General features: G+C 34.2%; 1 long non-coding RNA gene across 3 annotated transcripts; it reads left to right on the forward strand.

Moving 5' to 3' along the window:
* The first annotated feature begins 306 nt into the window (after positions 1–306).
* On the forward strand, positions 307–2,491 carry LOC142552515 (uncharacterized). 3 transcript variants are annotated; one of them, XR_012821821.1, is made up of 4 exons: positions 307–504; positions 1,177–1,398; positions 1,643–1,753; positions 2,279–2,491. It is a non-coding gene; the product is annotated as an uncharacterized LOC142552515 (long non-coding RNA). The 3 variants fall into 3 exon arrangements; XR_012821820.1 differs by having other exon boundaries at positions 1,177–1,753; XR_012821822.1 differs by having other exon boundaries at positions 1,205–1,753.
* Positions 2,492–12,348: the final 9,857 nt, after the last annotated feature.

The following is a 12,348-nucleotide window of genomic DNA, read 5'->3' on the forward strand; positions in this document are numbered from 1 at the left end:
CTCTTCTACGTTCTGGGTCCTTTGGCAACATGACTCAGTTAAAGCGTCGCAGAAAGATAACCCTAGGACGTCGCAAAACTGATAAATCATTCCACGATGTGTAACAAAAGTCGCCGAAAATTTGTGGTGGGAAAAGATATTTCATTGGAACATTTCGCGACGCCTCGTACACTCCACGTCGCTAAAACGTTGAGTGTCCTTTCGCATCGCGACTCATTATCCTTTGTGCGTCGCCAAATAGCTTTTATATAGTTATATACAAAATTATAATTTTTTTTATTATGTTTATATTATTTATTATAAGTATTTTCATTCTCCCACCATTCTCCCCCAATTTTCCCCGCCTCATAGAATCCCCAAATCTCCCCCGCCTCATAGAATCTCAAATCAACATCATCGTTCCTTTTTTCCTATCGGGAAGTGGCTTCAATTGAAATATTTTCAGAAAGCTGTAGTTAATCGGAAGAGGCAGGGCGGGAATTCATCGACATCGACTCTGTTGAGGTGAAGAAAGCATCTTAATTCAAGTAACCCAATCTTTGATGGTCAATTCTTAAACATTTTGATTGAGTTGATGCAAATATTGTACCATAGCATTCTTCGGGTCTACTTATGCAGTTTTAAATTTTGGCTTCTTCTTGAAGACAACAACCTTTAATGTATGAATAAATTGAAACAAATCCATGGTTGGATACGAATTTCTGTTGAAGTTTTCCATTGAATAAATTATTATGTTTTTGTCGAGTGTTTTGATTTGGTTAGTAAGAAAATATAACAATATATTAAGAGAGTGCATTTTTTATTGTTCTGTGTGTATTCTTGATTCTTGATTATGTATTTGTTATTGCTCTGTGTGTATCAGTGAAATTCTTAACGTCCATATTTGATTCTCTCGTAATTATGAAATTAAAAATAGTCAATCAGGTTTCACATCTCACAATGTTTAATTATTGCACAATTAAATATTATATTATTGGCTACCTAATATACCATACTTTGGTTCTTCTTGTTAAAAATGAGGCAACTTCAGTTAGATTCTTGAGAAAATTACAACTCTCTGGTATGGTGTATACTTGACAAATGCTAGATGACAAATAATCATTTTATTTTTGTTTTTAAAAAACTATTAATTTATTGATTTGAGTCAATATTAAGCTAATTACTTTTGATTAACAGGATAGCACATGTGCTTTCACATGTCAAGATTTCATGATTGACTTCTGGCCGAGTTGGTTGCTCTCTTCTAAGGGCACTAGATTTGCTGCAAAATCCCTCAAGCCAAGCAAACATGGAAACTTAGAAAAAGAAAGAATTTGTATGAAACTAAGCATATTACAACATTTACATGTATGAGTTCTCTGGATAAGATCATCAAGCTCAATCTTGACTGCAAGATAGGTTGTTTCCATTTCTCCACAGTTTTATGTCTCCCCATTTGCCACCCATGCTCATGTTCATCACACTTACTTCCCATGCATTTCTTTAACTCTTCATTTCTTTGTACTTGTTAATTGTCATATATTTGGGACTGATCTTTCAAATCTTAATTTGTTTTTTCTAATTGTTTATTGTGAAAGAATTTCAATTTACGGCATTTTTTTTCTTAATTTCTATGTGACCTTTGTATTATATATTGAACTAGAATATATGTCCCAATCCTGTGGCGGGAGAGCTTCCGAGCGTGATCGACACCTTTGAGCAATTGTTTCACAAAGAATGAAAATGGAAGAATGATTGAGCAACATAAAAATATGTAAGTATATTTTACTATTTCTTTAGGGGAGCCATAAATACTAATTGTTTTGTTTGTGACATATCAATTTTTCCCTCTCGATGTATATGTATCTTGGTTTTCTTATGTTCATTGGTTTATATATTTTCTGGGTTTTTTTATTGGTGTTTTTGAGTGTCATTCCTTCGAATAGCTTGTTTATTTTATACTTTTGGCTTTTTTGGCATGGTCAAGCTTCTTTGCTTGGATAAGAGAGAATAATGGATTGAAACCGGTTGCAAATAATTGCTGATTTTGTCGAATATTGGATCTTGGACGTTAAAATGCTTTATTGTTTAGTATTAGAACATATTTTCTTTTCTTCTATTATATTTTTAGTAACAATGGTGATGATCATGATTATTGTTTATGCTTATAATTGTTATTCATATGCGATTTTAATGAATTTTAGGAAAAAATATGCATAAAATAATTAGCAAATATAGACTACAGACTATATGTGAACAATAACAAAAATATGATGCATTATTGCAACACTTGTAACAGGTCATTCTCGGTTTCTGTTTCCAGCCTCCACCGACAGGCTCTTCGATTTGATCTCCTCCATTGCTTTCCTCGCCTCCGACAACGACTATGTAGTTTTTTTTATTTATTTTGCAACATTATCTAATTAGTGTTTGAGGAATTTTGTTTTTGGCAATTATTTGATTAGTTTGTTTATTTTTTTAAAAAAATATTTGATTATTGAATAGTAAATTGTACATCTATTAAATTTTGTTATATATAATTATTTTATTTGATATTCATATTTAATAGACAGAAATAACATCGATGACAGATTTTGGCAATGCTTTTATAGTGACGGCAAATGAGGATGAATAAAAAATAGGTAATGCTAAGGGCGTTGCTAAATATCTAATATCTTTAGTGACGAGGTTTTCGCGTCGCCAAATAATTACAATAATATAGAAAAATTGAATCAAAAAATATATTTCGTGACGCAAGGAAGTCGTCGCCACATGATAATACCTTTTGGCGACATGTGCGTTCAGCGTCGCGAAATGCGTACACCGTTAGTGATGTTTTACTTTCTGCGTCGCCAAATGGCCGATTGACATTTGCCTACGAGCAATTTGCGACGTAGGTCGGCGACGAGTTCTTGCGCCGCCAAATATTCTGCGACGTGTTTTGCTTACATTTTGCTACGTTGGTCAGCGTCGCCAAATGTAAAATTTCTTGTAGTGATGTAACCTCTTTTCCTCCCTATAAATTGCACCGAGTATTTGGCATTCTTACATTGATCTTCGGCGCAAATATTCTATCGTCAATCCTACAGCACAAATATTCGGCATTCTCCTACGCATTTTTTTTCTTCGCTCCGTGGTATTTTTTGTTAGTTATAATTTTTATAATCCTTCAATCTCCTCCCTTTATAAATTGTTGATGTTTGAAAAAAAAATTCAAAGTTCGTATTTTAAATGTAATTATATTATATTATTTAAATATGAGAATGAGTTAATCTTAAATTAATTTTAATAATAATAATAATGATAATATTACTAATATATTTTTATTTAATGATGTATTGTGAATTAATTTAATTAAAACTTTTATTTTACTAACTAAATTAAGTTTTAAGGAAAAAAATTTTATCTTGTGCTTTGTAGAAAATATTGATACTCTTAATCGTTAAAATTGTAAGCATAAAAATTGATATATTTGAAGATTATAATCACACATGTATAAAAATTTAAATTTTTAATATAAGTCATAAATTTTTTTATTAATATAAAAACAAACATTGGTATTATTAAATATAATTTTAATTAAATTTTTTTGACAATATTAATTTTAATAATAATAAAAAAAATTGTAAGTGATTCTTGAATTTTTATTATGATTGTATATATTATGTCATAGTTTTAATATATGTGTAAGAAACTCATAATTAATTTTGTTATGATTGTATACATTATGTCATAGTTTTCGTTGCAGACATGGATACTGTGAGAGCCTTACTTTACGTACGTGGATATGTCATTATTGAAGATGGTAGTGTTGGATATTATATCCCCGCGACCACCCTCATTAAAATCCATCGGTCTACTACATTTTTCCAACTGGTGAATTATGTGCATCGGAAGCTGGAGATCGACCCATCAAAATTCTGCATCAAATTATCAACGAAATATTGTTATAGCTCGTTGTCTCGTTACATTGAAGAGCATGTCTATATCACAGATGATGATAGTCACAATTTATGTTTGAGTTGCCGACACTGGATAGCATGTACTTGTATGTTGATTCATCGCTAGTATTACAAAACGTAAGTGATTACGATTTTGATGCAGTCATGCCGGTAATAACTTAAGGTTTGGGAACAGTAGGTTTAAATGAAGCGGGACCTTCTATGTATCACGTCGATGAACAGTCAGCTCAGACATTTGTCAGACCGGCGCGGTGGAATTAGTGCATCCATGTTTTCAGCGTTGATATTATTTGATATGTGTCTACCCCGCAAATACAACACATTATCCGTATTTTCAGCCATCTTGCAAACAAAAAATCATTAGTTAAAAAATACTATATTTTATATCAACAAAATTTAACTACATATTTTATAGTAAACAAAATTTATTTGCAATTTTTTGCTCGAAAAAATAAAACGTATATGTTGATGACAAATTGATAATAAAACTAATTACTGTAAATTAAATAATTTCTTTTAAAAATCAATAATACTTCATAAAACGTAACATGTAATTATAATACATACATTATTAATAGTTATTATTGAGAATAGTAATACATTATTAATAGTTATTATTGAATATAATAATAGTTATAAAACGTATACATTAGTAATAGTTATTTATCATAACATGTAATTATTAAGTATAGTAATAGTTATAAAACGTATACATTAGTAATAGTTATGATAGACTTAATTTAGTTGTGATAATGAGAATCAAAATCGGTAGGAATAGCAATTACCAGAAGTCAATACAAAGCAGAAGCTATCGATTCGCTTTAAAGCAGTACTTTAGTTAATACTCAACTACTTAGAAAAACAGAAGCAGAACTAAGCAGAACTTGGCTTCACTAGAACAATACTTAACAGCTTTTACTCGATTGTGTCTGTCTTAAATCTTACCGTTTCTGTACCAAGTACGAGTATTAAATGTTTCATTAATGCTGAACAAAGTCATTTAATACGCATTACCTATTTTGGTATGAAACATGACTGATTGTTTTGTAGTCTTTTTGTAGGAACCTTTTTAAGCAATAAAGATGTTTCTATCAGAAGTCAAAGAAGCCGTTTTAATTATAGACGTTGGATTCAAGTTATCTATATATATGGATCAAACCCATTTAAAGAACAGCGCTGATTATTTTATCAAGAAAGATTTTATCTATCCAACGTTACTTTGAGCAACCGCGAACCAATTGTTATCTTTCAAGCTCAACTTGCAGAAAAACAGTACATGCTTCATATCTTACATCTGATCTTTGGAGATCATTTTGTACTGCTGTTTCTTCACCTCTTCAAGCAAAACACGTTACGATAATTTTCGAAGAAGAGTTTGTAATCTGAAAAAGAGTCTTTTCCAGAAGCTTGTTGTATTGAATTATATTGTGTTGAGTTACTAAGAGTTTCAGTAGGCAAAAGATAGGTCCTGCTGAAGTGGGTGTGTACAAGTGTGTACTGTAAAATCCAAAGTCTTTTAGTGATATCTTTTGGAAACAGAAGAAGGGGAGACGTAGAAGATTTTATCTTCGAACTTCCAGAAACAACTACTCTTCTACTGCATACTGTTATTACTGTTTTTCACCTAACTCCATCGGATCGTTTTGCACTTATATTTGTGATCTGCTGGATTTACGCTTGAACAAGAACAGCTACAATCTCTAACAGGATTCTAGCACCCTTTGCAAAAACTATCGTCAAAAAGAATTTATTCACCACCCTCTAAACTCTACATCGATCCCCAACAAGTGGTATCAGAGCAGATTTCTCTTGTTCTGAAAAGTTTACAACAGTTATGGCACATTTTAGCAAGTTTCTCATGTTCTCAAAAGAAGACTTTGATGACTGGAAGATCCGCATGCAAGCTCACCTTGCAGCTCAAGATGATGACATGTGGTATGTCATCACAAATGATCCACTAAAGATTTTAAATCCTAATACAGCTATTGCTGTTACTGATGGTGCGCCACAAATGGTTGAAAAACCAAGAAGCGAATGGACTGGCGAAGATAAAAAGAAAGCCAATCTCGACAACGTCGCGAAGGACATTCTTTATAAAACTCTTGATAAGAACACATTCAGCAAGATCAAGATGTGCTCTACTGCGAAAGAAATTTGGGAAAAGGTCATTCAAATATGTGAAGAAAATGAGCAGACGAAGGAAAATAAACTGTCTATAGCAATGCAGAAGTTTGAAAATCTGAAAATGAAAGCAGGAGAAACTCTAAATGAGTTTAATAAATGGTTCAACAGCCTGATTAATGAACTGGCAGACCTTGGGAAAGAATATGGCAACAGGGAAATAGCACTCAAAGTAATGAGAGCTTTGCCCAGGGAATGGGACGTTAAAACAATGGCCATGAGAGTCTCTAAAGATTTAAACAAGTTGGAGTTACATGACTTGTTTGCTGACTTGAAAGTCTATGAGTTCGAGCTAGAAGTAAGAAGCGGAGAAGAGCCCTCAACAAATCTATCAACCAAGGCTCTTGCTGCTACTACTGCTACTGTTGCTGCTGCTGTTACAGCTGTTCCACTAGCATCACCTTCTTCCATTATTGAGAGCACTTTTCTGAAAAGAATGCTGAAAAGATCAGCAATGATGCTATGTCTCTCTTTGTGAAAAAGTTCTCCAAATTCATGAAGAAGAATCACCGAGCCTACCAAAGCCCTAATCGGAACTTCAAGAAGGATTCACCACCTGGTGACGTGGCGTGTTTTAACTGTGGAAAGATTGGTCACTTTATTGCTGATTGTCCAAAGCCCAAGAAAGATGACCAGAAGAAGAAGGAATACAAGAGGAATGAAAAGAAATTTAGAAGAGACCGCAAAGTGATGATTACTGAGGAAAGCAAGTCTAAATGGGCGGATTCTAGTTCTAAGTCCTCTGACTCAGAAAGTCATTCTAGCGAAAGTGATGCAGAAGAGATCAAATGTCTTATGGCAGATAACGAACCAACCTCGACATCAGGAGAGGTACTAGACTTTGACTCTGACGAATTTATACGAACTGATTTAATTAAAGCACTGCATGACATGGTGGGAGAGTACTCGAGACTTTCTCAATCATTCGAGGAAGTTAAGATTGAAAATCTAAACTTAAAGGATCATGTCAGTAAGTTCACTTGTTTACAAGAGAACAGCTGCAATGATTTAAAAGTTGAGATGAGTAAGTTGAGAACTGAGAATGAAAGAGTAAATGCAGATTACCAGATAATGAGATCTAAAAATCAGAAGCTGTCTATTCTGGTAAATGCATGGAATAAGTCGTCTTTTTCATTGGAAAAGATGCAAGAATTGCAGAAGCAATCCGGAGACAGAAGTGGTTTCGGATTCAGCAATAATGAAAGCACTTCTGAAACCAATACCAATCCAGAACTGGATACAAGCAAAGGGAAATAAATTCGTTTTGTTAAATCCAATGTGGTATATAAACCAGAAGTACCAGGTGTTCGAGTTGAAAGGAATGTAAATCAGATGAACAGAAGGAAGCATTATGGTCTGGGTTATGTTGAACCTAAGGGGAGAGTTCACCAGAGTTCTGAATCCAGTAGAGGATTCAACTCAAGAGGACAACCCTCTATGAAGGTTAAATACTACCAGTACTATAATTCTAGACCTGTTAAGAAGAGATACAGGCCAGACAACACAAACAGAAGGGAAGAACAACATTCTAAGATGCATACAGTTAGAAATAATAGGTCTTCTGTTGCACACACCTCTTTGGATACTCGAAGTACAAGGTCACAAAAAATTGTATAAATGTGGGTTCCTAAAGGACTGATAAGGCTTGGACCCAAATAGATATGGGTACCAGATACTAAAATTTGTGTTTGCAGAAACAGAAGAAGAAAACCAACATCAGCAATTCTACATGGTACCTGGACAGTGGCTGTTACAGACATATGATTGAACAAATGAATCTACTTTCAGAAGTAATGAGTTGTGCTGGACCAAAGATAACTTTTGGGGACAACTCAAAAGGTAAAACCGTGGGTAAGGATAAGATTATCCATGATAACATAACTATTAATGATGTACTCCTGGTTGAGAATCTTTGTAACAACTTGTTTAGCATTAGTCAACTGTGTGATAATGGTTATTCTGTGGCTTTTCAGAAGCACACATGCACAGTTAAAATGCTGATGAATCTACTGTGTTAACTGAAAAAAAAGAAGGCAACACATACAAAGTTTCTTGGAATACAGATCCCATTAATGTTCCTACATGTTTAGTTGCCTCTCTTAGTGATAAACATTGGCTATGGCACAAGAGATCGAATCACCTGAATTTCAAGTCAATCAAAAATCTCAAGACGCAGAATTTAGTTGATGGTTTGCCTGATATTAACTTTGTTAAGAATCATGTTTGTTCTGCATGTCAACTTGGCAAGCAGATGAGATCTAGCTTCAAGAACAAAGGTAGTAAATCAACTTCAAGGTGTTTGGAATTATTGCATATGGACTTGTTTGGTTCAATCCCTATCATGAGCTTAGGGGGAATGAAGTATACACTTGTTGTTGTTGATGACTTTTCTAGATTTACATGGGTAATATTTCTTACTGGAAAAGATCAAACCAGTAGCCTCCTGATCAAGCTTCTGAAAAAGATTCAAAATGAAAAATCAATTTCCATCATTAAAATCAGAAGTGATCGGGGTACTGAGTTTACTAACAAGATTCTTGAGTTGTATTTAGATGAACAGGGTATTCATCATGAATATTCAGCTGCCAGAACACCTCAACAAAATGGAGTAGCTGAAAGGAGAAACAGAACTCTTAAAGAAGCTGCTAGAACAATGCTAGCAGATGCAGACATTTCTAAGCGCTTCTGGGCAGAAGCAATCAACACCGCATGCTATACACAAAACAGAACCATGATCAACAAGAGGCACAATCAGACTCCATATGAAATATGGAAAGGGAGTAAGCCTAGTATATCTTACTTTCATGTATTTGGTTGCAAATGCTTTGTGCACAATAATGGTAAAAACTATTTGACTGCATTTGATTCAAAATCAGACGCTGGACTTTTTCTTGGTTATTATGCAGTAAGCAAAGCTTTCAGAATCTTCAATAATAGAACTCTCAATGTTGAAGAATCTGTTCATGTTGTCTTCGATGAAGACAGTAGTGCTCCTGAAATTTCTAATATGTCTAATTTGAGTGACAGATTAGATAGGATTCATCTGGAACTGGATAGTGAAGACGATGCAGAACCAAAAATCAAAGATGTCCAAAATCTAGAACCAGATATTCCTCTGGTAGAATCAATTGTTCAGATACGAGATTTACCAGAACCAGAAGTGAACATTCCAGAACCTGCTACTGTTTTGGCTGAGCCTATTTCAAATACATCAAACCAGGAAAAAATTTCTTTAAACCCTTTCATTTGGAGAAAATCACATCCTCAATCCTTGGTTATTGGAAACACAGCAGCTCCTTTGAGAAACAGAAGGCAAATGATTAATTAATATATGCATGCTGCTTTCATTTCTCAGGATGAACCAAAGAAATTTGAAGAAGCTCTTCTAGATCCTAGCTGGATCGAAGCCATGAAGGAAAAACTGAAATTAGAACCCGGTGGGTATTGAGAAACAAGCTAAATGAAGAAGGCACTGTGATCAGAAATAAAGCAAGACTGGTGGCCCAAGGTTTCAGACAAGAAGAAAGAATAGATTATGATGAAACCTATGCACCAGTAGCAAGGCTTGAAGCTATAAGAATATTTTTAGCCTTTGCTGCTTTTAAGAATTTCAAACTTTATCAAATGGATGTGAAGAGTGCATTCCTAAATGGTCTACTACAAGAAGAGGTATACGTCGAACAACCTCCAAGTTTTATTGATCATTTCTCACCACATCATGTATTCAAATTACACAAAGCTCTGTATGGTTTAAAACAGACACCTAGAGCGTGGTATGACACCCTCTCACAATTCTTTGTCAATCATGATTTTACAATTGGCACAGTAGACAAGACTTTGTTCACTTTAATCAAGAATAAGCACATTCTATTAGTGCAGATTTACATTGATGATATTATTTTTGGGTCAACTAACCCCAAACTATGTGCAAAGTTTGCTAAGTTGATGCAGGATCAATTCGAAATGAGCATGATGGGAGAATTAACATTCTTCCTAGGATTACAGATCAAACAACTTGATACTGGAATTTTCATAAATCAAGCCAAGTATACCAAGGAGCTACTGAAAATTTTTGGTCTGGAAGCATGCACTGCTGCTTCCACTCCAATGAGCTCATCTACCAAGCTTGGTAAGGATGAAAGTGGAATTCCAGTAGAGGTAACTCAGTATCGTAGTCTTACTGGCTCACTATTGTATCTTACTGCAAGTAGACCTGATATTTTATTTGATGTTTGCATTTGTACAAGATTTCAATCTAACCCCAAGCAATCTCATTATATTGCTGCGAAACGTATATTGAAGTACTTAAAGGGAACTTAAAATGTTGGCTTATGGTATCCCAATGATTCATCTTTCAATCTTATTGGATATTCAGATGCTTATTATGCAGGTTGCAAACTAGACAGGAAAGCACAAGTGGTTTTTGTCAATTCCTTGGTGATAGGCTGATCTCTTAGTTTAGTAAAAAGCAGACTTCCATAGCTACATCTACTGCAGAAGCAGAATACCTTGCTGCTGGAAGCTGCTGTTCTCAAATATTGTGGATGCAACAACAACTCAAAGACTATGGAGTTCAAGCCTCTGAATTACCTATCTTCTGTGACAATACCATTGCTATTGCAATCACGCAAAATCCAGTACTTCATTCCAGAACAAAACACATTGACATCAGAAATCATTTTATTAGAGATCATGTGCAGAAGAAGGACATTTGTCTGGAATACGTTTCTATTGATTTACAGGCAGCAGACATCTTTACAAAAGCTCTGCCTGAGAATTAGTTTTCTTATTTTCAAAATATACTCGGTTTAATTGATTTAACTTGATTATATTGGTGTTGTCACCCTGTTAAATATTATCAGTTATTTGTTATTCGACTAACATTGATTTATTTGCAGAAGAATAAGGAGACAACATCGTGTAACTACTAAAATTTCTTGAATCAGACAAATCGAATTGGTGTTATTTAACACTTGTTGTTATCTTATAGACATGTCATATTTAATATTGAAGAAGTTGAAGGATCGCAAGTCAACCGAAACGTCTTCTGATTTATTCAGACTGAGTTTTTCTTATCCCTCATTTACATTTACATTTCAATAAAAGCAGTAGATAAACAAAAACATGACAAAATGAGCTTTTCATTCATAAAACCAGATGCGTTACAATTTGTTTATCTACTATATTTGTTGATGTCAGCAGAATGAAGTACTTCAGTGCAAAGTACTTCAGCAGGAACCTAACTAAGGACTGCTGGGAACCCCTCTCTTCGAATGATTGTGGTTGTGGAAGAGATGATTCCACAGCCTGGTCCTAATAATTTTGAACAATCTAACTGATTGTTCATATTATAAACTGAGGATTTTTTCCAAGTCTTCATATCTTGAAAAATGATGTCTTCAAAAATCTTATTACGAGACGCTGGAAATTGCCTCTGGATCTCCTCTGCTGATTCAGAACCCGGAGAAGACTCCGAGAGTTTACTTGTTCTACCCATTTGATTTGATTTGATAAAAGTATAAATGACTTAGTTTGTGAAATTGCAGGCACTTATATAGAGTCTCTGGAAGCCAAAGAGACATCCATCCACGTACACGAATACCAAGAATCATCTGTCATTATCTCAGATATCGTATCATCACATTTATTAGTTGCATTAATTAAGGGGGAACAATATTGTTTTCAGACTTATTTTCGTGCTTTGTCAGAAGCAGAAAGGGTTTTTGTCTTTTCGATAAAAAAATGTGTCTACTGGTTTTGTATCCAAGTGCTGGAAATATTTCAGCACCTTATGACTTCCAATAGATATTATCATAAAACGACAAACCCTCTTCTGGATATTTTCAGTAACCAATTGGACAGCCCGCTCTTTTTATTACCTTTCAAATTTTTCAATCATTAGTCCCTCTGACACCCTCTGTTTAACTTTTCAAATAATCAACCGCAAACATATTGACACATGTCCTTATGTTTCACTAACGGCTGTACATTTTTGAATATTAACCGCCTCTTTCATTTCCTCTTACTTTTTCGCTTCCAGACTTTTGCCTACCAGCTACTGATTTATCTTGCTCACATTTCTCTTACAGATCTTACTTCGAATTTATCTTGTTTACAGAAATGGTCGGAAAAGTGTGAATGAGATTTGGGATAAGAAATAATAATATTATAAGAGAAAATGAATAAAAAATTGGGGAGGGAGTTTAAAAAAATTTCCTCTTCTCTC

This window comes from Primulina tabacum, chromosome 8, assembly GCF_025594145.1.
Source record: "Primulina tabacum isolate GXHZ01 chromosome 8, ASM2559414v2, whole genome shotgun sequence".
Classification (NCBI taxonomy): Eukaryota; Viridiplantae; Streptophyta; class Magnoliopsida; order Lamiales; family Gesneriaceae; genus Primulina; species Primulina tabacum.